The following is a 24,614-nucleotide window of genomic DNA, read 5'->3' on the forward strand; positions in this document are numbered from 1 at the left end:
TGTAAAGTATGTGTTAAAATGTACTTTAAATGTTTGTTAATGAATTTTAATATGCATGGATGTATTAGAACATTGTGCATTTATATCAGCTAATAAACCGACTAAATTGCAAGAAAAACGTCATCTAGTGGGGCAGCAATGAGTTTTCACATTTACAACTACAAATTAAGTGTTACGATATCATAGATGGACACAGCAGATTACCAGATATAGCTTTATTATAATAGAGGCACGTTATCATCAGCATAATCTTTTATTATTCTTTAGAATACTTCAAAATTAGTGTCTATACAAAATGAAATATGGTTGTTTCATACGTTTACATCAAAACATTGTTCATTCATTATGAAAACTTTCAAAATATTTTTTTTGCATCACTGAAAACAAGTTCTCAAGTTCACTCTCATTTGTCCTCAAACAATATCATCTTTGGTGCCATGAAGGCAACCACTCACATTACATTTTTAATACCTTTATTACAGTTTCCACACTTTGGGAAATAAAAAAAAAGGTTTGGTACTTTTAAATATTAGGGAAACCAAATAACTGCTTATTCACCATAGGGAGGAATAAAATTTTTACCCTTGGTGTATAAGATGCAGGGGGTTTGAGATCCCTTTTCTTGGAAACAAAGTGTGTCTTATACACCAAAATATATGCCATTTGTGTTGCTGCTGGTTAACAATTATGTAGCATCTTTTAAGTTTTTCTTTGAATTGTGAAAGTCAGTGAAATGACTAAATATTACTGTTTGACGACCTAAACTTTAATAAGTTAAATTTCTCATAACCTTCTGCTTGTATACACAAGTTAATTGCTCACCGTTAATAGTAAGACAAATCAAGAAATCACTGGACTGACAGAGAGTAATGTAGAAAATTAGTTTCTGTAACTGTAAAGTATTATTAAAGTTAAAAATAACGATAAACATCCCTTTATTTTTATTTTTCTCAGTGTAGCAGTTATTCATGTCAACTAATATTCTGGTGATCATTACAATACCAGTTGGAATAATCAACGACAACCCAGAAGCTGAAGTTGACTTGATGATTGGATGAGTTTTTTGTTGAGACCCACAGGGAGACAATGGTGTTGAAGAAATTGGTATTTTGGCAGAAAGAGTAAGTGGAGAAACTAATTTTCTAGGCCTGACAGCCCTTTTCTGTTGTTTTTGATCTGCATCTTCATTGACTGTTGACAATTCTTTGTAATCTGGAGGTGTTGCCACTAAAGGTCTGTTGCCCTCCATGCTGATTGAGAAGTGTGGAAGAAACTCTTTCATATCTGCCTGCTGGTGTGTCTGAACATTGGGTGAAAGTTCTTCCAAATCTGTTTGAGAGGACTCCAGAACATTCTGTGTTCCTGGATGGATTCTAGTATATACATTATTCAGTTTATATATAATTCCTATAGATTTTCTTGCCATATCAAAATAAAATATATACCACAAACATAAGCTATGCTTTATAAAAAAAGGTAACTCATCAACCTTATTTTAATTATTTTTATTTTCATGGATGGATATTAAGATAAAGAAATAATCAGATGAGATCTTTTTAGCAAATCTCAAGCTATGTCATCAAACAATGCAGAATACAACATGATACAGTGTCCTCATACTTGAGAATGGTTGCTCAGTTGATTGAAACATTGTACCTATTCCAAAAACAATCTTACTTATTGCAAAAGTTGTAACTTGCAATAAAATAATACTTATAATCAGCACGTGTGCTTAAGATGAAAACTATTAGAAAGTAACTTAGTTTTAATACAAAATGCCAAAATAAGAGGGTATATTTAAGGAGGGAGGAACAATATAGAACACCGTGACTTTTATCAGAATGAGTGGAGCAACTTACAACCACTTCTCACTATTATACAGCAGTGGTGAACAAATCACGTATCATAAAAACTGTAAAAGTACTGAACTCTTCTGTTATGTTTTAATAGATAGAGCCAGTTCAGAGAATTAAATCCAGAAGGCACGTTAATTAACTGTGGAAAGTTAAAAGTACTACTTACGAATCTTGAATTGAAACAGATTTTTTTTAATTTCAGGTGTCTTGCACAGACTACTTCCTTGGGAACTGGAACTGTCAGAATGATCTGAAGGACAGGAATTTAAACTATCCGAGGAGTGTTGAGTTGATTCTGCTTTCAAAACCTGAAAGAAACAATTACAATAACATGAAGAAATATTATACATTAGAAATGAATGATTTAGCTAATAAGTAATCACACCATGAAGAAGTAGCTTTGAATGAAAATGATAAAGACAGTTTTAAGCATATGGTGATGAGAAGTATTTTTTCTAACTAATAAAATAACATGAAGTCTTCTTTATATTTTTTCTAAGTTCTCAAGACATTTGGTATAATTTTTAAGAGTTTCTGGTTATTCTGATAAATTTTTTATTTGATAGTTTTAAGTATTATTTTATTACAATTCACAGCTTTCACAGTAAGGTTGTTTTTTAGAAAATGTACATTTTGAGCTATAAATTGTAATGTTATTTTTTGTTTCAGTTCCAAACTCAGATTAAACAAAACGTTAATTACAATTCTGATAGAATGAACTGTATTTAGACATCTATATATGAACTTGCATTTTTTTCAAAGGTGACAAAAATCCATAATAAATGGTAATAAAACAGTGCATTAGTCTTGTGTAACAAGCAGAAATAACTCCAAATATCTAAAGTGTTCTGAATTATCTAACCTTTATAAAGTTCTCTTCTTCTAATTCCTTCTCAACACGAGAATAAACCTTACGGTAACGGGGAGAGCAGGATGAAAAATTGCTAAATATAAAGCTTTCATCAGCATTTTCCAGTGACTTGGAGCCTTCAACATCGTGACGGTATCGATCAGATCTTGCTAAAATGAGACAGAATGAACAATTTTACCAAGGATATATCAAAATTTACAATAAAAAAACATTTATAATTATTTGTTAAAAACATGCCCTAATGAAATATTTCCAAATTTTTAAAGATGCAAATTCCATCAGACATTGCATATTAAAATAAGACATTTTCATTTGCACAACAAAGATACTCTGCAGAAGGTTCACTCCAAGTTTCAATCCATGTCACGCAGTAGTTCTTGTTTCAAGCTATACAAAAAAACATAGAAAATGTTCATTTTAAATAACGAATTTGGGCACTTTAGGTTTAAATGCTTGTATCCATGCACCATACCACACCCTTTATGTGATGATATGCTTCACTTACTACTACTTCTCAGTTATAATTTAAGATCCAGTTGTCCATTTTGAGTAAGGCAACACCAGAGCTCATTTTGAGATTTTGAGAACTACAAAATTGGCCAATTTTGATTTTCAAACATGCAACACACAGTAGGACCATTTGACACTAATTAGAGCTGGGCTATGCTAACTTGTCTTCACACAGTTAACTCCTCATATGGTTTATATTGCATGCTGTGATTGATTCTGTTGAGCAGTCATAATTGGACTGAGGTTCCACGTACGTTATATAAACAGTATAAAAATCCATGTTCCTACAATCTAACCAGAGTTTTGTGAGGAAGACAGGAATTAACTGCACATCAATACATGAATAGGTCTTTGGTATCATGGGTAACTGAAGAGCCCTTACAGAAAAAAAGGTATTTTTTTTGCATAACTTTTGATGTTGGCCCTTTTTTTTTTTTCTTATCATTGGAAACAAACCCTCTTTCATTCCTGATGAAGAAAGGAAAATAGTTGTAAAACCCTAGATTTTCAGATGAGTCTTTTCATCTCACTTGTCACAACAACCAAATCAAAACATTTCTTACTGTCAAAATAACTCGTGTCTTCTTCATCTTCCAGCTGAGGAATAAACTCATATTTCTGACGTAGCAGAGATTCCCAATTCAGAGATGCAAAGAATGCATGATCTTTCACTTCGTGGGCGCCACCAGTCCCGAGCCGATCAAATGGATTCGGCCTCAAAAGTAGAGTGATCAATTTTTTGCATCTTCAGCCACAAGCCAATCATTTTCATAAGGCCACTCAATTTCATCTTAAAAGAAAAATATTATCATTTATTTCAAACCTCATTCTCAACACTATTTTAAATTATTGTACTTAGTTAGACTCTCTCTCTATACTATAACAAAAGCAATCTAGTCTTTTTCTTTGAAAATCAAAATGGTATGCACATTAACATTTTATACAATAGTCATGTGGGCTTCAGAGTTGTACTTTCCTTCACATCTGCTTTCAACACCAAAGCAACCCAGAAAACAGATGTGAAAGAAGCTTCAGAGAAAAATGGCATCAAAAGAAAAAATGTTGTATGCATAATTTTGTGTACTGACCTATTTTTCAGAAAACAAAATCAATAATCACTAACTGCTGTTTGGGTCCATATATTGAATAACTATGTTTTTGTTTTTTACAACACTCAGTGTAAAGAACAGACCAGAAAATGGGTGTGATCATTTATTATGTAAAACATAACACATACAACCCTGTAAATAACACTGTCATAGAACCACAAGCAGTTTGGTGTACATAAATATCATAGAAAACTATGTTCAAAACACCAATGGATGTCCAATGCCCATCAGTAGTTCTAGGGTTAAAAAGCTTCAGTGTATTTTGCAAAACAAATTGAATTTAGATATATAAACAAGAAGCTGCAGCAATGAATACACTTTGTACATATAACACTGACGTACAGCCAATTAGCAAAACTATATACTGACACACACACATTTTATGACAACGTATGATGTGGATATTACAGTAATTATCAATTTTTGTCACATTATCAGATCATTATTACCAACTTCTATGTATGTTATGGTTATTACAATAATAAATCTTGTTAAACTTTATAAACACACTATAAAAATACCTCCAAACAAATTTCTCAGATACCACTACTCTATGAAGCCTAGTTTGTTTTTACCTTGCATTTTATTTGTTTTGAAATTAAGCACAAAGCTACACAATGGATTATCTGTGCTCTGCCTACCATGGGTATCAAAAACTGGCTTCTAATGTCGTAAGTCTGCAGACATACTGCTGTGCCACTCGGGAGCTTTTCTTTGAGTGGGAAAGTAGGGATTTGCACTAACCGACTAAAGAGCTCATTGATAAATCAGTTAGCAAATATCACTCATCGCCCAGCTCTGGATTACAGTGTATTTGTTATTTGTACATCATAACCAGTGCTAACATAAATTAATAAATTAGGATGGTTCTCACGTTATCACCGTATATTACCTAAATATATATATTCTGCGTGTATATTTATTTGGGGTATCTAAACAAGATAAGTGCCTTGTTTGGTTTTGATGTGCAAACAAACTGTTTATATTTCACCATGAAATTAGGCCTACATTGTTTATTTGTTTTGTTCTTCCAAGAAGCACTTGTGCAGCGGAAGTAGCAAATAAAAACATAGATTTGACCTCTGTGGCATCTTTTCTTCACTGAACGTCAAAGGTAGATACTAAATTGCATTAAACTTTACTAACATCACGTACAGGTATGTGACAATTTAGAACTGCACATTAAAGTATGTTTACTACCATGAGAAAACAGAGAAACATATGATGATGATATCTATGAGACAAATGATTAAAAATACATAATATACAACACAGGAGGAAGGAGAATAACAAGAATATAAATATGTCTCTACCACAAATATTACAGAAACTTATGGTTACAACACAAATGTTTAAATAATTATTTCTATGCTTCTCTATATTTTCTACAACTACAGTGTTTCAGCAGTAAGGGTTATAAAACCGAAATTTTAATCTTTACTATTTGACTAATGCGAGTTCAACCAAAATACCCCAACTTTATTAAACATTGACTGTTTTCAGTTACATTCCCAGACCCTACTGTATGAATAATATGTTCAACTGAAGTTTCTTTGAGTTCATGATTTGTGAATCCCATATTATCTTATTACCAAAGAGCATTAACAACATAAGTATTATTTTATTAACAAAAATTAAGTCTCAATTTATAATTTTCACCAGAGCATTATTATTATTTCTTAAATGAACATTCATAAATACAAACTTAAACCAACAATTATAAGGGTAGTTACCATAAAACCCCAGAATAACACTGGCACTTCAGGTTGAGCTTTTAAACTAGTGTAGCTACAGTATGCAAACCTGTAATAGTTATACATGTATACTTGCATACACAGATATATTCATTATTATGGTATTAAATATTACATATACACAAGTACCATTAATAACGTGGACAAAAAGTTCTTCTGGAGTATCTCCAAAGAAGGGAACACAGCCAATAAGAAATTCATATAAAATAATTCCCATGGACCACCAATCAACAGGTTTACCTGTTAAATAAAGAAAGAAATGGGAGTTAGATATTAAAGATATTTTTTAATAAAACCCATCATGCAGGCTCTGTATGATACAATCTTTAAACTACATGTATTAGAGAACAGACACAGAAAGTACAATAACTAACCCATTAATACTCAGAAATTTTTAACAGCTAGGTTAATAAATCACCCCTCATCAGTTTTAAATAGAGGGAAAGGGGGGACAAGTGAAAGATCTTTTTTTTCTTGTTAGAATGGAAGATATCCATATAAACAAATATGTTTACTAGAAAGTGTAGTTAATGATTTATCTGAAAATTATCTATCTTTAAAGTGGGTATATGTAAATGTAAATATACGTTTACTTTAAGAGGAGAAAATTATAAAATGTACACTTGCAAACATTAGGATGTATCTTATACTTATGAAATGTTGCATTATCCAAACTCAGAAGTTGTGGTAAAAAAGTTTAAAAGTTCAATAGTGATTTCTTTTCTAAATCTTTCTCCCTCCTTCTCGTAGAAAAAAAACAAAATTAGAATTAAGGTGAAGTATAGAAATAAAAACAGATTGTTTTTCTTGTAACTGGTCAAAAAAGAAACAAAACTACAATTTTGAAAACATTTTGCATGTGTAGAAAGTTATTGGAAAAAAAGAATACAAATTAGGATAAATAAATACTTAATTTTAAAGAAGAACACTGAATGATCATAAATATCTCACAGTAAGAATGAAGAACAAATAATTTTGTTTCTTCCTTATGCTTGTGATTATCTTATTTTAAATCTAAGGTAAGTATAATCAACTTCCACACTATTTATTGATGTGTTCTCATTTCTATTAAAGAATAAAAAGAAAGCACATATTTATAATACAACAAACTTCATCTAGAAAATCTTAAGTATTGTAACAAATTTTCTGATACATGAATAAATATTTTGTAAATTATAAGTCCAACAACATACAAGGTGGTCTTCTCAGTTGAGAAACATGCACCACTTACCATAACCCTGCAAAAAATTACTTCTGGTGCTATGTACTCTGGAGTTCCATAAACTTGTTTGTCATTAAATTGTTTAGTTTCCCGATCCAAGTATCCTTCGTGCATGTTGGTAGCCACTGTAAGGAAAACACAGCTAAATGTTGAAGCATTTTACTACATTCCTATGCTCTAAGAGAATCCATAGTCAGCTAGTCCTATTGGCTGGCCATCACTTTCTCAATTAAGGTCTTTTCATATTTCAGAAACTTAAATTTATTTTTGTAGCATGTTGAAAGATAAACCCCATTAAATTCATTTGTGAACAATTTGGTTGAATTGCAGAAAGTTAAAAATAAATCAACTGAGCTCTGAAACCTTCATAAGCTTGTGTTCTAATGTAGATAAATTCCTCACACACTACATTTGGCTCAAGTAAAGTGAGTATCCAAGGCACTAAAGAAATAATGTCCTATTTTAATAGTGTTAACAGGCACTAAAAACAATGTTCTATTGTAACAGTGTTAACAGGACTAAATAAATGTTCTATTGTAACAGTGTTAACAGGACTAAAGAAATGTTCTATTGTAACAGTGTTAATAGGCACTAAAAACGATGTTCTATTGTAACAGTGTTAACAGGACTAAAGAAATGTTCTATTGTAACAGTGTTAACAGGCACTAAAGAAATGTTCTATTGTTAACCATGTTAATTTGTTGCACAGAAATTAATGAAAACTTGGAAACAAATGTATGAATACTTCCAAACTGGTATCAGTCCATATTAATTCTTTTTGGAACCTACTACCTCCATAAAGTAATGCCACTCCTCCTCCATAAAAGATGTATTTACTTATATGCAGATTATCAAAATGTCTACCAACATATACAGCAGTAAAGTAGAAGTATCATGAATATTTGTTTATGGTGAATATGAAGACCAGTGTTTGGTGTCACTCAACCATTTGTTTGAACACCAATTCCACGTGTGTCTTAATAATAATAATAATAATAAAATAAAAAAAAATGCAGAGACATACAGTGTAAACAGACTCTAATTACTTTCCCAATAAGTTTTATTATAGTTTAAATTTCACAAATCTTAAGGTACTTACAGTTCATTAAGCCAATCTTTGATAATCCAAAATCTGTCAGTTTAATGTGTCCCATTGCTGTAATAAGGAGACTGAAAAAACAACATATATTTTACACACATATATTAGAAAATATAGCTAAAAAGCAAAATGCTGGATAGTTCCTGCTATATTCTAACTGGATCCAATTATGATGCAGATGATTAGATGAACTATTTATAATTTTCTGAATTAAAACACTTCTAAACAAATTATTATTATAATATAATAAATTTATCCATGCTGGTTGACTTGAAATTAATTCTCAGATCATTTTAATTTAAGAAACAAACATAGAAAGATATACATTGATGGCCAAAATCTTAAGGCCAATGAACATAAAGAAAAACTATGCATTTTGCATTGTTAGACTCAACCACTCATTTGAGTAGAGCTTCAAAAGATGGCAATAAGAAAAGGGAAAATAAAAATTAGAAACGTTTTTTTAGCATTTAATAGGGAAAATGTGAACACTATAAAATTAGCCTAAATACTAGCTGGTCAAAAGTTTAAGACCATACTGAAATGAAGCGTTAATTGGTAAACACGTAACAAAATTTAGTCATTTGTGTTCAAGCATTAGCGTTGTCAACATCAACCACTGACATCTCCTGTGTTACATTGAGTAAAAACATGGCAAAGGCTAAAATGTTGACGGAATTTGAACGTTGCAGAATTGTCGAGCTGCAAAAGCAAGGTCTCTCTCAACGTGCCATCGCTGGTGTGATTGGGCGTAGTAAAACTGCTGTTGCAAATTTCTTAAAAGACCCTGAGGAATATGAAATGAGAATTTCAAGTGGTACATCCAAGAAAATTTTGCCGACGTTGAGCAGGAAGATTCGACAGGTTGTCCGGAAAGACAGAAGCTGATCGTCGAATCAGGTTAAGGCCCTTACGGATGCAGAATGCAGCTCAAGAACAATAAGACAGCATCTATGAGAGAAAGGCTTTAAAAACTGTAAACGTCTTCAAAGGCCACGCTTCCTTCCACACCATGAAACAGCTCGGTTAGACTTCGCTGAGAAGCACCAAACATGAGACACTGAAAAGTGGAAGATGGTGTTGTTCTCTGATGAGAGAAAATTTAACCTGGATGGTCCTGATGGCTTCCAACATTACTGGCACGATAAGGATATCCTAGCGGAGACATTTTCTACACGACACAGTGGAGGATGTTTCATCATGATCTGGGGTGCTTTCTCCTTCCATGGAACAATGGAGCTTTAGGTTATACAGGGGCATCAAACAGCATCTAGCTACATTGGCATGTTGGAGAAAGCATCCTTATTGACTGAAGTGCAACTCACTACTAAGACCTCTTGTTGGGCATTTCCTACCCTGTTTAGGACTTCTTTTTGGTATGGTCTTAAACTTTTGACCAGCTAGTATTAAGGCTAATTTCATAGTGTACACATTTTCTCTATTAAATGTAAAAAAAAGTTTATTTTCCCTTTCTTATTGTCATCTTTTGAAGCTCTACTCAAATAAGTGGTTAAGTCAAACAATACAAAATGTATATTTTTTCTTCATGTTCATTGGCCTTAAGATTTTGGCCAGCAGTGTATGTAAGTTGCATGTATACAGAGAAAACTTTCATATAACCACCAATTAACAGCAACTGTTATATTGTTTCAATACTTTTGTACAAGCACTACAATGACAAACACAAAAATATAAAAGAAATTTAAAGAGAATAGAAAATTAACCTCTCCAAAGAAAAGAACAAAACAAGAAAAGGAGTTCTCACTTCTAAATTTATTTGTGTTATCCATGAAGTAATGTGTTAGCTTTAAATTTTAAAATCTGTGAAAAATATTCAGGTACTACCACAAAATAAACTTTTCTACTTACACCTGAAACCTTATTTTGCACGTTGAAAATGACCCCAACATAGTTTAAAACTGTTTGAGCGAAAATAGTCAAACGTAACATTCCCAAGTTTACTATTAATAGAGCTCCTCTTCTATAACACTCAAAAATAAAAATGAAATTATAAATGTTGTTAATCATAATGCATTTCTATGTTACAAATATTTATGCTAATATCTTAATATCTTCTGAACACACAGCTTAGGTTTCAGGTATTGGTAAGTTCACTCTTAACAATCTGACTTTCAGAAAGGAGAGATAAGCTAGAAGTTAACGTACATTCAAACTTAAACCAGTTATTACTCCATATTTTCTAATAATTTAAACATTTAGCTTACAGTTAGACAATCATATTAATAGAAAACATACTTACTTGTCTGGTTTCAGGTCTCTGTGAACAATTCCATAGCTATGCAAGTACTCTACAGCCAACACAGTTTCAGCAAAATAAAATCTCGCCATATCAACAGGTAATGGTCCCATGTTTTTCAGTAATGTAGCACAGTCTCCACCTTCTACGTACTACATAACCATACACAAATGTTTCTACATAGGAACAAAAATTCTATGTCAGAAAAAAATCACAGATGCTTGAAATAAAATCATTTAATTATTCAATATATTAAATTTATTCAAAATTTTTTAAAGACACGCACACTAGGTCATGACGCAAAAATTTAAGTTAAAATATCATTTGATTACATCTGGTGTAGGACCAAGAATTATTTAAATATAAATACTTCTGTCAAGAGTCATCCCAACTTATAAAGCAATGTTTTAGAGAATATAAAACCAATAACAACACTTTGTTTCATAAGCATTCTTAAATACAATGTACAATCGTATCACTAAAATTTATTAGGAAAATAAACTTAATCACATTTTGATAAATATGTTTCACTACTTGAAAATATAAAATAAAAGCTAAGAGTTAGGATACGATACAACTAAGTATTTAATGTGTAAAAATTACATCAAACATGACCTTTAAAGTTATTACAAAATGACCACTATGGGCTTATCTAGAAATGTAGTAACTAAAACAAGGAAGACAAAACATTTGAATAATATAAACTCTCATTAATTTTTCTTTTAAAATGTTGCAAAAAACTAAATACTGCATGACTTTTGACTACATTTTTCAAAATAATTAAAAAACACTCAACTATTTTTTCACAATAATTACACAAAATGTTGCCTTAATTTTTCACAAATCATTCACGATAATTATGTGACTGCTTCTTGCCCCTTATTTACTATAACATTTTTCAATGTTTCTTCACCTACTGTGTACAAAAATGTATTACAGAAATGTTCCTTAATTACGAAAGCCACTATGTTCCTTTTGCCCCAGATACCAACTGAATTGGTTCATTCAACAAGGATATCATATGCAATTTTTACTTGGGAAAGACTCCTGTAAAGTGGAACATACTATATAAAAATAAACTCAATGTTGCAAAAAAACACATATGTCCAAAAATTCTTAATATAAAACAATACAAAACTTGTGACTTGAGCACTTTCAAAAAGCTGTTTTAAAGCATTTGGATTATAAGGTTTCTATAATTTTACCTGTTTATCTATAAGTGAAATTTATTGTATTTTGTCCACTAACCCCTAACATCCAATTTGACAAATCTCCACCAAGCTCAGGGTGGTGATTCTTAGGGTATCCAGAAGGAACATAAAGGGGTCAAAACTCTGTCTGTCCATCTGTCACACTGATAAATTTTGGTGTAAAATGATTAAATTAGACTTGAGGTTAGGCTGGTAGAAATGATGATAAGTAAAATAATTGAATTGGGTATACTCACGATTCATACCTGGTACAGCTGGCACGTAGAAATTATAATAACTGGCTGAAATTTTCTTGGTTGTCATGGAAACACACTGATGCAATATCATCAAATTTTGTCCAATTCAAACCCTTGACTACAGTTATAATAACCCACATGGTTTAATTGCAGTACATTTCAATTTTGAAAATACCCAAGTTAAAGTATGCTAACAAAGCTAAAACCAGGAAGACAGTCCAAATAGAAAACCTGAAATCTCCTATATACATAAAAGCAAAATTGTACATTTGCCCACAAATTCATATCATTTGACTGATCTCCACTAAACTTGGCATGATGACTCCTACAGACCCCAGAAGTAACATGGAATGGCCAAAATTTCCAGGGGATGGTGGTGGACCCCCATCTTATTTTCAACAAACTACCAAATCAGTTCAACTTGATATAGTGATACAGGATAACATGAGGAAGATCATTGGGGGTTGGAACCCCCATCTAATCTACATAAACATCAATATGTGTGTGTGTGTGTCTGTTCCTTGTACACTTCCACATTTCTTGATCAATCAGCACCAAATTTTAATATGTGATAACAAGGGGTATATAATTTCATATCTAATTTCAGAAAACTACCAAATCCTTACAACATGACATAGTGATACAGGCTGACACAAGGAAAGTTATAATGGTTGTTGGACCCCATCTAATATATACTCATAAAAGTAAAATTGTATGTTTGTTTGTCTGCTAACACCCAGCACAAGATTTGACCAATTGTTACCAAACTTGGCATGGTGACTCTTACAGTACCAAGAAGTAACACGAAGGGGTCAGTATTCCCACCAAGATCTCAGCAAAAAGCACACATTTGATTTTTCCAAACAACTTGCAACATGTAACCTATTTCTGTATTTTCCTATAATACTGTAACACTCCTTCCCATTCCTTTCCTTTAAATGGTAGGAAATTCTACTGTAAAAGAATCTTGAAAGTTCATGAAACTTTATTGTAACAGAACGATTTTTCTAGGTTAATTTTGCTAATGATCAAATATATTTCTCTTTTTCAATGTGAGGCTCACTTTACTGTGGTGTTTTCAGGTTTATGTTTAATGTTTAAAATATAATCACAGTCAAGGAATGCACATCCATAGAGCTTCCACCCCTAAAGTGTAGGTATAAAACATACCAAAAAGGATTCTTTATATAATGCAATATAAAGTTACTAGTAAATATGTAGAGAAAAAAGAAATGAGTCAATATTTTACTGTGCAGTGTCTATCAGCAAGTGTAGTCTAGTTTTATCCTCAGTTTTAAGGTTTATATTAATATCTATCATTCGAATAAGAAATTATTATTTATGCTTAAACACAAAATGGGTAAGACAAATCATTCCAACTTCATCTACATGTACCATTGCTCTTGGTTTTAAAAAGATTGGTAGAAGGTACTTTGCTGCAGTCTTGGAGTAATTTGGTATTTGGCAGAATTGCTGATTAGTGTTTTAAATTTCGGTGGTATTCTGTTAATGACCATGAAGTATAAAATTATTGTAATATCAAAAATTACTTTGTTTTGGGAATAAAAGAGACTTTGGCCATTAAAAACTTTCATTTGAAATAGAATGTAGCCAACTAATGTTGTGCTATTTTTAAAGGTGTAACTGTAACAAACATAATAAACACGAGTAGCTGATGAACTAATGCTCTGTATGTAATTATGCTAGTCACTTTTCTAGCAGGGAACTGTGCATGGAGCTGATATAAAACATTGGTCACTTTTCTAGCAGGGAACTGTGCAGGGAGCTGATATAAAACATTGGCCACCTTTCTAGCAGGGAACTGTGCATGGAGCTGATATAAAACATTGGTCACTTCCCTAGCAGGGAACTGTGCATGGAGCTAATATAAAACATTGGTCACTTCCCTAGCAGGAAACTGTGCAAGAAGCTGATATAAAAAAATTGGTCACTTCTTTAGGAAATAACTGATATAAAATTCAATGTAACTGACTTTAAGATCTCATTTGATTAATGACCATTTAGGAGAAAGGCAATATGTATGTTTAACCTTCAAAATGCTGTAAAAAGCAACATCAGAATCTCTTTAGAAAAAAAGTTCAAAGGCTGTAATAATAGCAAAAGGAGAAGAAATGAATCACTGGACAAAAGAGCAGTAAAAAGCTGATAGAGTTAGAAAAGTGTGTGTGTTTTCTTATAGCAAAGCCACATCGAGTTACCTGTCGAATCCACCGGGGGTAATCATGCTCATGATTTTAGCACTGTAAATCCATAGACTTACCACTGTACCAGCAGGGGATAGGTAAGAAAAGCAGATGGGAGGATAAAGCAGTCACAGAAAGAAAGAAAAGTAAAGTTTGAAGCAAAAATTTTGAAGAAACTGAAGGGAAAGAAAGAGAGAGGACAAAGATTATAACTGTAAGCTCATCACTATAATTTTTCAATGTGGTATGGCAAGAAGCTTTAATTTAATTTGTGATTTTTGTTTTGAAAATCAAAGACTTAGACAAAAGTTAAAATGAGAACTGAATTTTTAAAATAAATTTTCTTAAGAGTAATTTCTTTCTGTTTTAAAATACCTATTTCAAGTAATTTGGACACCCATGCAAGGAATGGAAAGTCCAGCTAGTATAAAGTTTTTTTTCTATTTACAGGTCAAATGATATATGAAGAATATAACATCCACTATTTGTATGGAGAGTGGCCATTAATCACATGAGTAGTGTCTGATCCTTGAGAATAATGGGACAATTATTTTTCATATATACTGCTAGATATTTTCCACTCTGGAACAGATCTTAACAGATACTGATTTTATCGATATGCATTACTGCAACTATATTTGAAATACCATAAATTCTACAGTTTGTTGCCCCGAAGATATGCTTATCTTTGGCTTTGATTGAAATAAAGGCTGTTTCACTGTGTTCTATATTGTTTACAGCTTCTTTCTCTACTTTGAACTCAGTTGAGGTCGGTATATTCAGATTCTTGTGTGGTGATACATTTCCTACGGAAACCTCTTTTTATTTTATGGTTTTTATCCTATGACTCCTGAAGAGAAATCTGAGTATTTGAGAACACTATAAAGCCAATAAGTGTTATGCTGGAAAAAGTGTTAAATATCTCTACAAAATATTACCATTAAGTATAAGAGGTAAGCTGAATATAATTGGCTGATGTTGCTTGTACCATGTTAAAATGTCAATCTAGTGATAATGTAATGTGAAGTGTATGATTAGACCTCCATAAGGTATTAGTTCAAGTAAAAAACTGAGCACATCATCCTATATATTTTCCAGATAGGAGACAATGAATGCATACATGGTGAACTTAACAAACCATAATAACACAGTATAGCCTTCAGCTATATATGATCTACCAAGTGATTGCTTGCACATACCACCATGACTTACATGTTTTATTTCCCATTTGTTACTCATGTTCATTTTCAAAACAAAGTTAAACAGTTTGCAATTGTTCAATGTGATGCACACACATTTATTATTATTATTCTATTATTTCAATGTTGTGTGATTTAGAAAGCACTATATTGGAAAATAAATATAAACTGGAGAGTGGTAATCACCTTTGTTTCAAAAGTACAGAACATGCAAACCACAAATGGATTATTTGTAAAAGTCATGATATCTCTTTCAGCATATACTTGCTCCCTCTGGTTTCTAAGCACAAGATTCTGTTTGTTTATCTTCTTCATAGCAAATCTCTGTCTACTTGTCTTATGCCTAACTAGATACACAGCACTGAAAAAAAAGGTAGAAACATGACATGATATTTCATATGATGGCCAATACTTTGAATATATACATATATATTCATATATAAAGTATGTGGAAGTAACTTTTACATGCAAAGAAAATTATCATAAGTTTTTTCGATAATACTGACTAAATTAACGAATTAAAACTTGTTTCAATTACAAATGTGTATACACAGATTTTTTTTTCTTAATTTCGCACAAAGCTACTCGAGGGCTATCTGTGCTAGCCGTCCCTAATTTAGTAGTGTAAGACTAGAGGGAAGGCAGCTAGTTATCACCACCAACCGTCAACTCTTGGGCTACTCTTTTACCAATGAATAGTAGAATTGACCGTCACATTATAACACCCCCACGGCTGAAAGGGCGAGCATGTTTGGCGCGACGGGGATGGGAACCTGCAACCCTCAGATTATGAGTCGCACGCCTTAACACGCTTGGCCATGTCAGGCCTATGTATACATAAAAAAAGCACTTTTTGTATAGTATATTTGAAATAAAAGCTTGCTTAATAAATTAACAATCACTAAATATTTACATATATATTGATTAAAAATATTTCTCACATCATATTAAATTACTTATTTATTAATTACATATTGCTACAAAAGATTAGATATTCTAAAATTATTTATACTCAAAATTTGAAAATACACAAAAACAGTACAGATAAAATTTATCTGCAGATCTGTACATGAATATGATTACATACATATATATATTTTGCAAATAGCTGTGAAATACTAAAAAAACAATATGATGATATGAAGAAATTTCAAATGTCCTATCAAATACGTAAGCATACTTTTTATCACTAGAAGTGAAATTAATATGTTATAGTAACAGCTGCAACAAATTTTACATTGGTTTTACAACTTTTTTATATCATCAAATAAAAATAAAGGGGAACACTGGTATGTCACTACTGATAAATTAACTTTTTATCTCAGAAATGTATTAGTGACTGTCCTGAATAACATTACAAAGAAGAATTTTAGAATAAACTAAATTATCTGTGAACCATAGATGTTTAATAAACAGTAACAGATTTTAAGGCATAAATCATTAAGAATACATAAATTTCTATCTATCCACCCACTGATTCATATAATGAAAATACAAAAACTGATAGTTAAGTATTTGAAACAGGGATACAGTTAAACAATTAGTAATCCTAATTATTAATTGGAAACTCACCCATAAGCTCCATTGCTAATTAGTTTTATCATTTTAAAATCTTCTTCCGAGGGAGGTTTGGCCTTGTTATTTGAACTCGAAGTTGTCTTAAAAACAGTAAGTTGGGAGAAAAGAGATCAAAAACGTAGAGACCAAAAATAAGTAATTCCATAAAACAACAATTTACCCTTTTAAATAAGACATTGAACACAAAAGTTAAGATTCTGGGTGCACTGTTTAATTTAAAAATCTAAGAAAGGAAATAAATGAATTCTCTCAAAGACAGATGATGGATGTTTCAAAATTCAGGATGAAAAAACTTGCATTAGTTGAATCTTAACTTCAACAGACAAATTTCAGGCATGAGGTCATTCAAGACATCATACAGGTGAATGGCTCAAAACATCCTTGCCAAACAAAGCAACAATTTTTTTTCCAGGATGTTGTTTTAAAAAAATACTTTTATTCCATAAGACAGACAGACTTCTATATTATTTTACAAATAAAATTCATAACTACATTTCTATGTGTGTCAACTATTTACATAAATACACAAGGATTTTGTTTTAGTTTCTCAATTTCACGCACAGCTACATGAGGGATAACTGCACTAGCCTTCCCTAATTTAGTAGTGTAAGACTAGAGAGAAGGCAGCTTGTCATCACCAGCCATCACCAAATCTTAGGCTACTCTTTTACCAGTGAATAGTGGAACTGACCATCATATTATAACACCCCCGTGGCTGAAAGGATAAGAATGCTTGGTGTGATGGGAGAAATAGACAAGGAACTGGAGCTTTATTGAAAAAACAAATAAATTAAAATAGTATGTCTGTATATCTAGAAATATTTACATAGAGTACAATAAAGATTTAATATGAACTGGAAAACTTGAAAAGATCAGCACAAAGTTTTGCAATAAGGTGTAAAATAGTTTTATATTGGTTTCTAACAATATACAATCATTGTAAGGACAAAAATAATGCTAAATGTTATGTTCTTACCTCTAAAGAAAAGTTAGACTCAAGAGAATTCATTTCATGATGCTCTCCTATAGCTTCGTCAACTGAGAAATCTAGAAAAAACATTATATCAAAGAATGTCATTCAGTTTGTATGTCTGGTAGAGATTTTTTTTTTATTTAGTAAAAATTTATATATATATTGTTAAGTATACCAACAGAAAAAAATCTAATAGACAAAAACCTAGTAAAAAACACCACTTTTATAATACAAGTAGTGTTGAAAAGTTGATAAATGTGGTAAGAATAATAAGCTTTAAACCAAACTGTGGTAATTACTGACAGGTTTGATTAATTTGCTTTTTAATTTAATTTTGGCTGGCAGTTCACTGCCACACACACAATAAGTAATCATTTTGTTTATTTTTTGATTAAATTTTCCATCTGTAAATAATCAAACAGAGGAAAAATATTGTGGAATAGAACCTTCTGGTGACATTTTAATACCATTCTTATCATTACAGACGATTATGGACAAAACCCTACAGTGGTAACATTTAATAATTAAAAAACAAAAACAAGGGTGAATAGGCCTAATGAAACTATGAAGATTAAAGGACGTTATAAGTACATGGTATAAAAACTCTTAAATGTAAGTAAGTAAAGGAGCTTTACTGGATAAAGGTACAATGAAAATAAAAAAAACTGTGGATCTGTTATATTGCTGACAGGAATCTTGTGGTAGCAGCTATATATGGGGTCCCAGTGCATTTACATGAAGGTAACACTGGATACTGAAACAGGCTACAAATACTGTGCAGAGTTATTGAACAAACATAGCAATTGTAAAATAATAATCTTTAAAACTCTCAAGCTTGATAAGAAGCAATTTTTTATCAGACCAACATAACAATCCACTTTAACACTGCACGTTACGTGACCCATAATTCACAGAATTTGGAAGTTTCATGTACTAATACACAGTACTGAAAAAGAGTCAAGACTTAATATGCTGAAAAGGAAAAAGAGATAAAGTAAAATCAGAAACATACAAGTAAATATTTTATATAATTAAGTATCGTCTTTTTCTTATTCCTTGAGGAGACAGTCAATATGTAGCAACTGACAACTAGTTTTCTATAGGGCTTATTTCCTTTTGTGATGTAAATTATATCATTACTTAAAAAACAAGAGGGAATTTTCAACAGCCACATAACCTGAAATTCTTTCAGGCAGAATTAGAGTAAATTAATCTGTCAGACTTTTGGCAAAGTCAAATTCATCAATCAAAAAGGTTTGACCTCCTGAGTCCAAAACTTCAAACTAGATATCAAATCAGTCAAAAAATGACAGAGCTATGAGCTAAACATCTGTATTTGAAAAAAATCTCAGAGCTATTCTATGACCTGCTATGTCATGGCTAGAGAGTTCTATGATTACAGAACAAGGAAAAAAATTCATCAATTGATTTTTATTGGACATCAAGACAGTTGAAATAATATGCAAATGTAAAAATTCTAACTTGGAAATAACCATAATTTAATATAAGCAGTATAAGAATTAAACCTTATTAATTTTTCAGAAGTGAAGTATAATTACCTGAGAGAGGATCTCTGTTCAGTCCTAACTTACTGATTATGTATTGTGGAATATCTGTGTTTACACCTTGGAGGATCTTGGCTTGTCCTTCTGCAGCTTCAAGTAGCCGATAAAAATCTTCTGGATCAAACTCCTGCATTTAGGACAATTAGAAGCCATTTCTATCACTTTCACATCAGTTCCCTACTTGTAAATGTAGTCTAGTTAATACATTCTCCTACACTCACTGCTAAAAGTAGTCTACCCAGTTGGTCATTTGTTTTTTTGGAATTACTCCTTTTTTGTAGCTTACAATTGTTATAGTAATCAAAGTTCCACTTTGTGTACATGTTTATATATGATGCTAAATGAAGTAAAAAAAATTTTAATCACTTGGATCAAAACAAGAAATGAATCTTTCAAGAACTTATGTTCAACTTACAAAACTATTTTCTCTGTAGATTTGAATTAAATTTGCCCAGAACAAAAAAGAACCATTTTCCCAAAACAAAACTTATTTGATGTGAATATCTGTTTTGTTGTTTTAGTTGTAATGTATAATAAGTACTTAGTATCCCTGGAATAGTTAAATTGTTTACAGGATCACTTATGATGTATAAACATAAACATTTGGACTGTTGTACTTCCTTCAGTCTATGTCATTTAATTTAATGTGTATGAGCTTGGTCCACTGTACTGGCTGCATATTCAAGAAGGGATATTCACTATAATTCCAATTTTATTATGTGAATCTACATGAAATGTGGAAAGCTTTCAGTGAAATGTATAAATCTATTGTACAAAAATATCAGATGAGTTAGAAAAGTACTTTTACTCAAGCTATGTCCAACTTAGACACTGGCAAGTCGGAATGAAAGGCAGTGTTCATGTGAATAAAAATAGGTTTGTTCATTTTGTACTTTCCACAACACCTAGAGTCTCTAAATCAAAAATGCAGGGTAAAATAAATACTTGATAACTCTGACTTAAAATACATAACATCACGATGAATGGCATTCTGTAAAAGGTTGCAACTTGCACAATTTGACCCCTATCTATGCACATTGGGTTAACATATTTGTATCTCATGAAACCAATTTACATTGGTGTAAAATTTTAATTATGGTTTTGAAACTTATGAATTTTGGTTGCCAGAATGATGTTGAGTGAAAATATTAATTTGTCTCAAAAAACACCTAATGTATCCACATTAAAATAACGTCACAGCTTTCAAAATTAATATAACTGGAATATCATTTTTATATGTATTAGGAACAATAAACAAAAGCTATTAAACAATAATTTTGAACTCACGAGGCATTCCAAAAGACGTGCTGGACGAGAAATAATAACCAATAATTTCTTTTTTAACCTTTGCAAATGCTGAGCTGCTAAAGGTGATTTCTCTTGGCACTGTTAATATAAAAAAATATATCCAAATAGTGACAGGAGAAACATAAGTAAAAAACAAACTTAAACCTTTTTACAATTTAAGTACAATATTATTACAAAATTAAGCTTCCACTTTGTAAGTAAACACCATATAATTCTGTATCCATCTGGTGTCAAGACTGAAATTAATTGCCAGAACAACAGGAAAGGTTTGCATCATAATATTTCTGAATGGCATTCCAATAGTTCAATTCTGAATTGATGTCCAATAAATAAATAAATATATATATATTCACACAGACACACACATGCCACACATTAGTTTGTACACTGTACTTGCTAGTTAAACAAAATCAATTGACTTATACTTCCTTGGATTTATTTAAATACAAAAAATACATCAGTATTTCATGTCACTAAAACTAAAATGTGATTACTTTCTTAAATGTGGAGAATTGCATTTTTTTTTTCAAATAACTCTGATGTCATTTGTCCACATAATTTATCAAAAACTAAGAAAAAAACCAAAACCCTGTTACTAATGTGCATGTTGTGGCCAAGATTAATGTGTAGTTCTATTACTGCCCATTAATGTAAATATAACAATTCATCCTTAATGTATAAAACAAGTACAAACAAGCCAATTAATTATCTATCTCTATGAAATGGCTTCATAAAATTATAAAAACATTAAAGAATTCATCTCTTCAAAGAGACAGCAGAATATATTACCAAAACAACTTTAGTGTTGGAGATAACAAAAGACCAGAATGTCTTGATGAGCTCCACAACACTAATTAATATGTGTCATCTCTCGAAGACAATGAAGATAATTCCTACAAAACATTCATATGCAGAAGAACAACCTAACTACAACTAATACTTTTTCAAACTGTAACAGAAAGAAGAAACAGTAATGTAAAGACATTAGACTAATTTTGGATAGCAAACAGGCAGAATTATTTGTGAAGGAAATTACCTCACTCAGTAACTTTTCTAAATTTTCAGACATTTCATAAAAACAGCGTGAAGATACAAGCTTCTCCTGCGATTTCTTTAAACAGTCCCGAGCCATTTCTACTACTTGGTGGTGAGCAAAGTGAGCTACAGCATCTGAGCTGATCACCGGATTAATCTCTTTAGAATTATTTATGAAGTTTTGAAGCTTTTCTTCCATTTGTTGGGTAGCCTAAAGATATGCATATTGAATAATAAAGTTTTGATCAATAAATTTCCTGTACTTTATTTACCAACAATAAAAATTACAATAGAAAATAAAAGAAATTATAGATATAACAAATCTGGAAAATATAAACTGTGAGGAAAGCTTAATTAGTTTATCCTTAAAAGCTTATAACAATGGCATGGATTCAATCTGTATTCTCTTAAGAATTCCTCTATAACAACAGGGCTGCTGACTTGTTCAGTATTTTTCAGCAGAGAATGGATGGTGGGTGTCATAAGATGATCCCAAGAGCCACTTTTTACTCTAGCTGTAAAACTAATTATTATTATTACTGTACTTAAAAGATGTTGGCTATAACCATCTTTGTTATAAATTACACTACCAAAAGCACACTGTTCACTCATGATAAAACAGATAATTTACTCCATTATCAATGTTAGTGTCAGTTGCTAAGGTTACCAATTCACAAACCATGGCCTTATAATTAACTACCATATTAGAAATGTCTGGTTGGCATGCTTCAGTCAGGAACACCAAGCAGAGAGCTCAGGATAGCATATAAATAAATTTTACAATTTCAACTGCTGCCAATTACCTCCTTGAGAGATGATGGCATATCTAATAAATTAAGCACTGGTCTACCTTAAGCCTACTTTATTTCCTGTAGGCCAATCACAGAAAACAGAGCATATCTTCAAAATGGTATAAAACCACTAAACTTATAACACTGAGAATTGAAAATGTACTTTAAAAGAAACTTTTAACACAGAGCTAAAAAAACACCAGTTTCTTTTTTTAACAATTTCACAAAAAATAAACACAGTTTTTGATGACAAGCACACTATTTACAATTTTCCTTCTCAATAAATAACTAGTTACCTACCTTGGGAAATCTTTCTTTGTACACACTGTTCATTAAAATAATATCATTATCCAAGCCTGATGATCTCATAGGGCTGCTGTTAAAACAAATAACAAATACAAAATTAATAAGTTTTATTATTTAACTAAACTGAACACTCTTCTAGAGGGAAATAATTATTCTGAGGTTTCACACGTTACTAATCAATAAACTTCCTGATTTTGGCAGTATAAACCTGTAACTCGTAAGGATTAAAGAGGAACTTCCAGTTTTATTTTTGTAATATTACTAAACATTTCCTTCCATACTTTTAAGTGATAATAAAACTTAGCTTACTCTGTTAACAACCTGATTGCAAAATCACCATTAAATTATGTTAATTACAAAACTGACTAGAACGAAAAAACAACAACAGGTAAATTTGTGAAGCCAATATAAAAACCTCAAGCTCCGAGATCGTGGGCGGCATCAGTGGAGACTTGCGGGTATCTTCTTCTAAAGGTGGATTACTCTCACTGCTACTGAACCTCACTGTCTGTTGCTGCTCCTCAAGAACGTAGCATGTTGAAAGAGGGTGAAGTTTCTCTTGAGAAGAACACTCGAACTGAAAAATGTTAAAACTTAAAGATGTGGCCTGACATTCATTAAAATATCACAACAGTGCTAAGCTGGTCTTTTTTACTAGGTTTTAATGAAATGTATTAAAACTAATTGCTCTAAACCACTAAAAAAATAGAAACATAAACAAAATTGAGAATGATAAAAATGACTCTAATAATATGTTTCAAGTAGAAATATTAAAATTAATTAGTACAATAAGTCCTGATGCTTTTATTTTTTCTACTTAGTTCATTCTTCCTAATGGTTTGGCATTTATAAACACACCCTTCTGACAGATATCAAGTTCATTTCAGAAAATTTACTACAGAGTTGATTATAAATACTAACTTAAAAAAGGAAAGAGGTTGACTGCACATGTAATAAAGAGAAAACCATTCTTCACTTTTCAATGTACAGTGAAACTATGAGTACATTTCCAGAGACTAGAGCTGAAGATCAATCTTGTACCTGATCTCTTGATTTAAATTCTACTTTCAGATTTGTTATTCTGTCATAATGTAGGAGTACAGCATTATACAAAATGTTCTGTAATATCATCAGGCTCAGTTTACATGCTATCCACATCACAGATGGTCATTCCTACAGTAAAATCATGGAAAATATGACCTCAAGATACCATCTGACCAACCAATGAAAAGAAAACTACTGTTTGCTTTAGATAGTGTATTTTAATTAAAAACAATCTATCATGTCAAAATAATGGAAGATACGACTTCAAGGTACCACCTGACCAACCAGTAAAAGAAAACTACTATGAGTCTTCAGGTAGTTTATTTTAATCAACAATAATCAATACCATGTCCCACAAGAAAGTGGACGAGATACCAAAGAGGAATGAACCAGAACAATAAATAAATAGAACACAAGGAACTTAATCATGGTTCTGAAGCAAAGTTATTCCTCAGCTTACAGGCAAGTTTTACTCCACTAAAGAAA

At 31.5% G+C, this 24,614-nt stretch overlaps 1 pseudogene across 1 annotated transcript in view; it reads right to left on the reverse strand.

Annotated features, from left to right (window-relative positions):
* Window positions 1-202: 202 nt before the first annotated feature.
* Window positions 203-24,614, reverse strand: part of LOC143233454 (microtubule-associated serine/threonine-protein kinase 3-like) — a 30,972-nt pseudogene continuing 6,560 nt past the window's right edge. Inside the window, exons 3-18 of the transcript XR_013018161.1 lie at window positions 23,500-23,661; window positions 23,079-23,154; window positions 21,989-22,198; window positions 20,932-21,030; window positions 19,639-19,771; window positions 18,083-18,153; window positions 17,101-17,186; window positions 15,715-15,889; window positions 10,682-10,854; window positions 8,422-8,492; window positions 7,332-7,447; window positions 6,230-6,340; window positions 3,801-4,027; window positions 2,719-2,876; window positions 2,023-2,164; window positions 203-1,373 (exon numbers count right to left, since the gene is read on the reverse strand). The product of XR_013018161.1 is annotated as a microtubule-associated serine/threonine-protein kinase 3-like (transcript). The remainder of the gene's footprint in view (window positions 1,374-2,022; window positions 2,165-2,718; window positions 2,877-3,800; window positions 4,028-6,229; window positions 6,341-7,331; window positions 7,448-8,421; window positions 8,493-10,681; window positions 10,855-15,714; window positions 15,890-17,100; window positions 17,187-18,082; window positions 18,154-19,638; window positions 19,772-20,931; window positions 21,031-21,988; window positions 22,199-23,078; window positions 23,155-23,499; window positions 23,662-24,614) is intronic.

The sequence above is a fragment of the Tachypleus tridentatus genome, chromosome 1 (genome assembly GCF_004210375.1).
Source record: "Tachypleus tridentatus isolate NWPU-2018 chromosome 1, ASM421037v1, whole genome shotgun sequence".
NCBI lineage: Eukaryota > Metazoa > Arthropoda > Merostomata > Xiphosura > Limulidae > Tachypleus > Tachypleus tridentatus.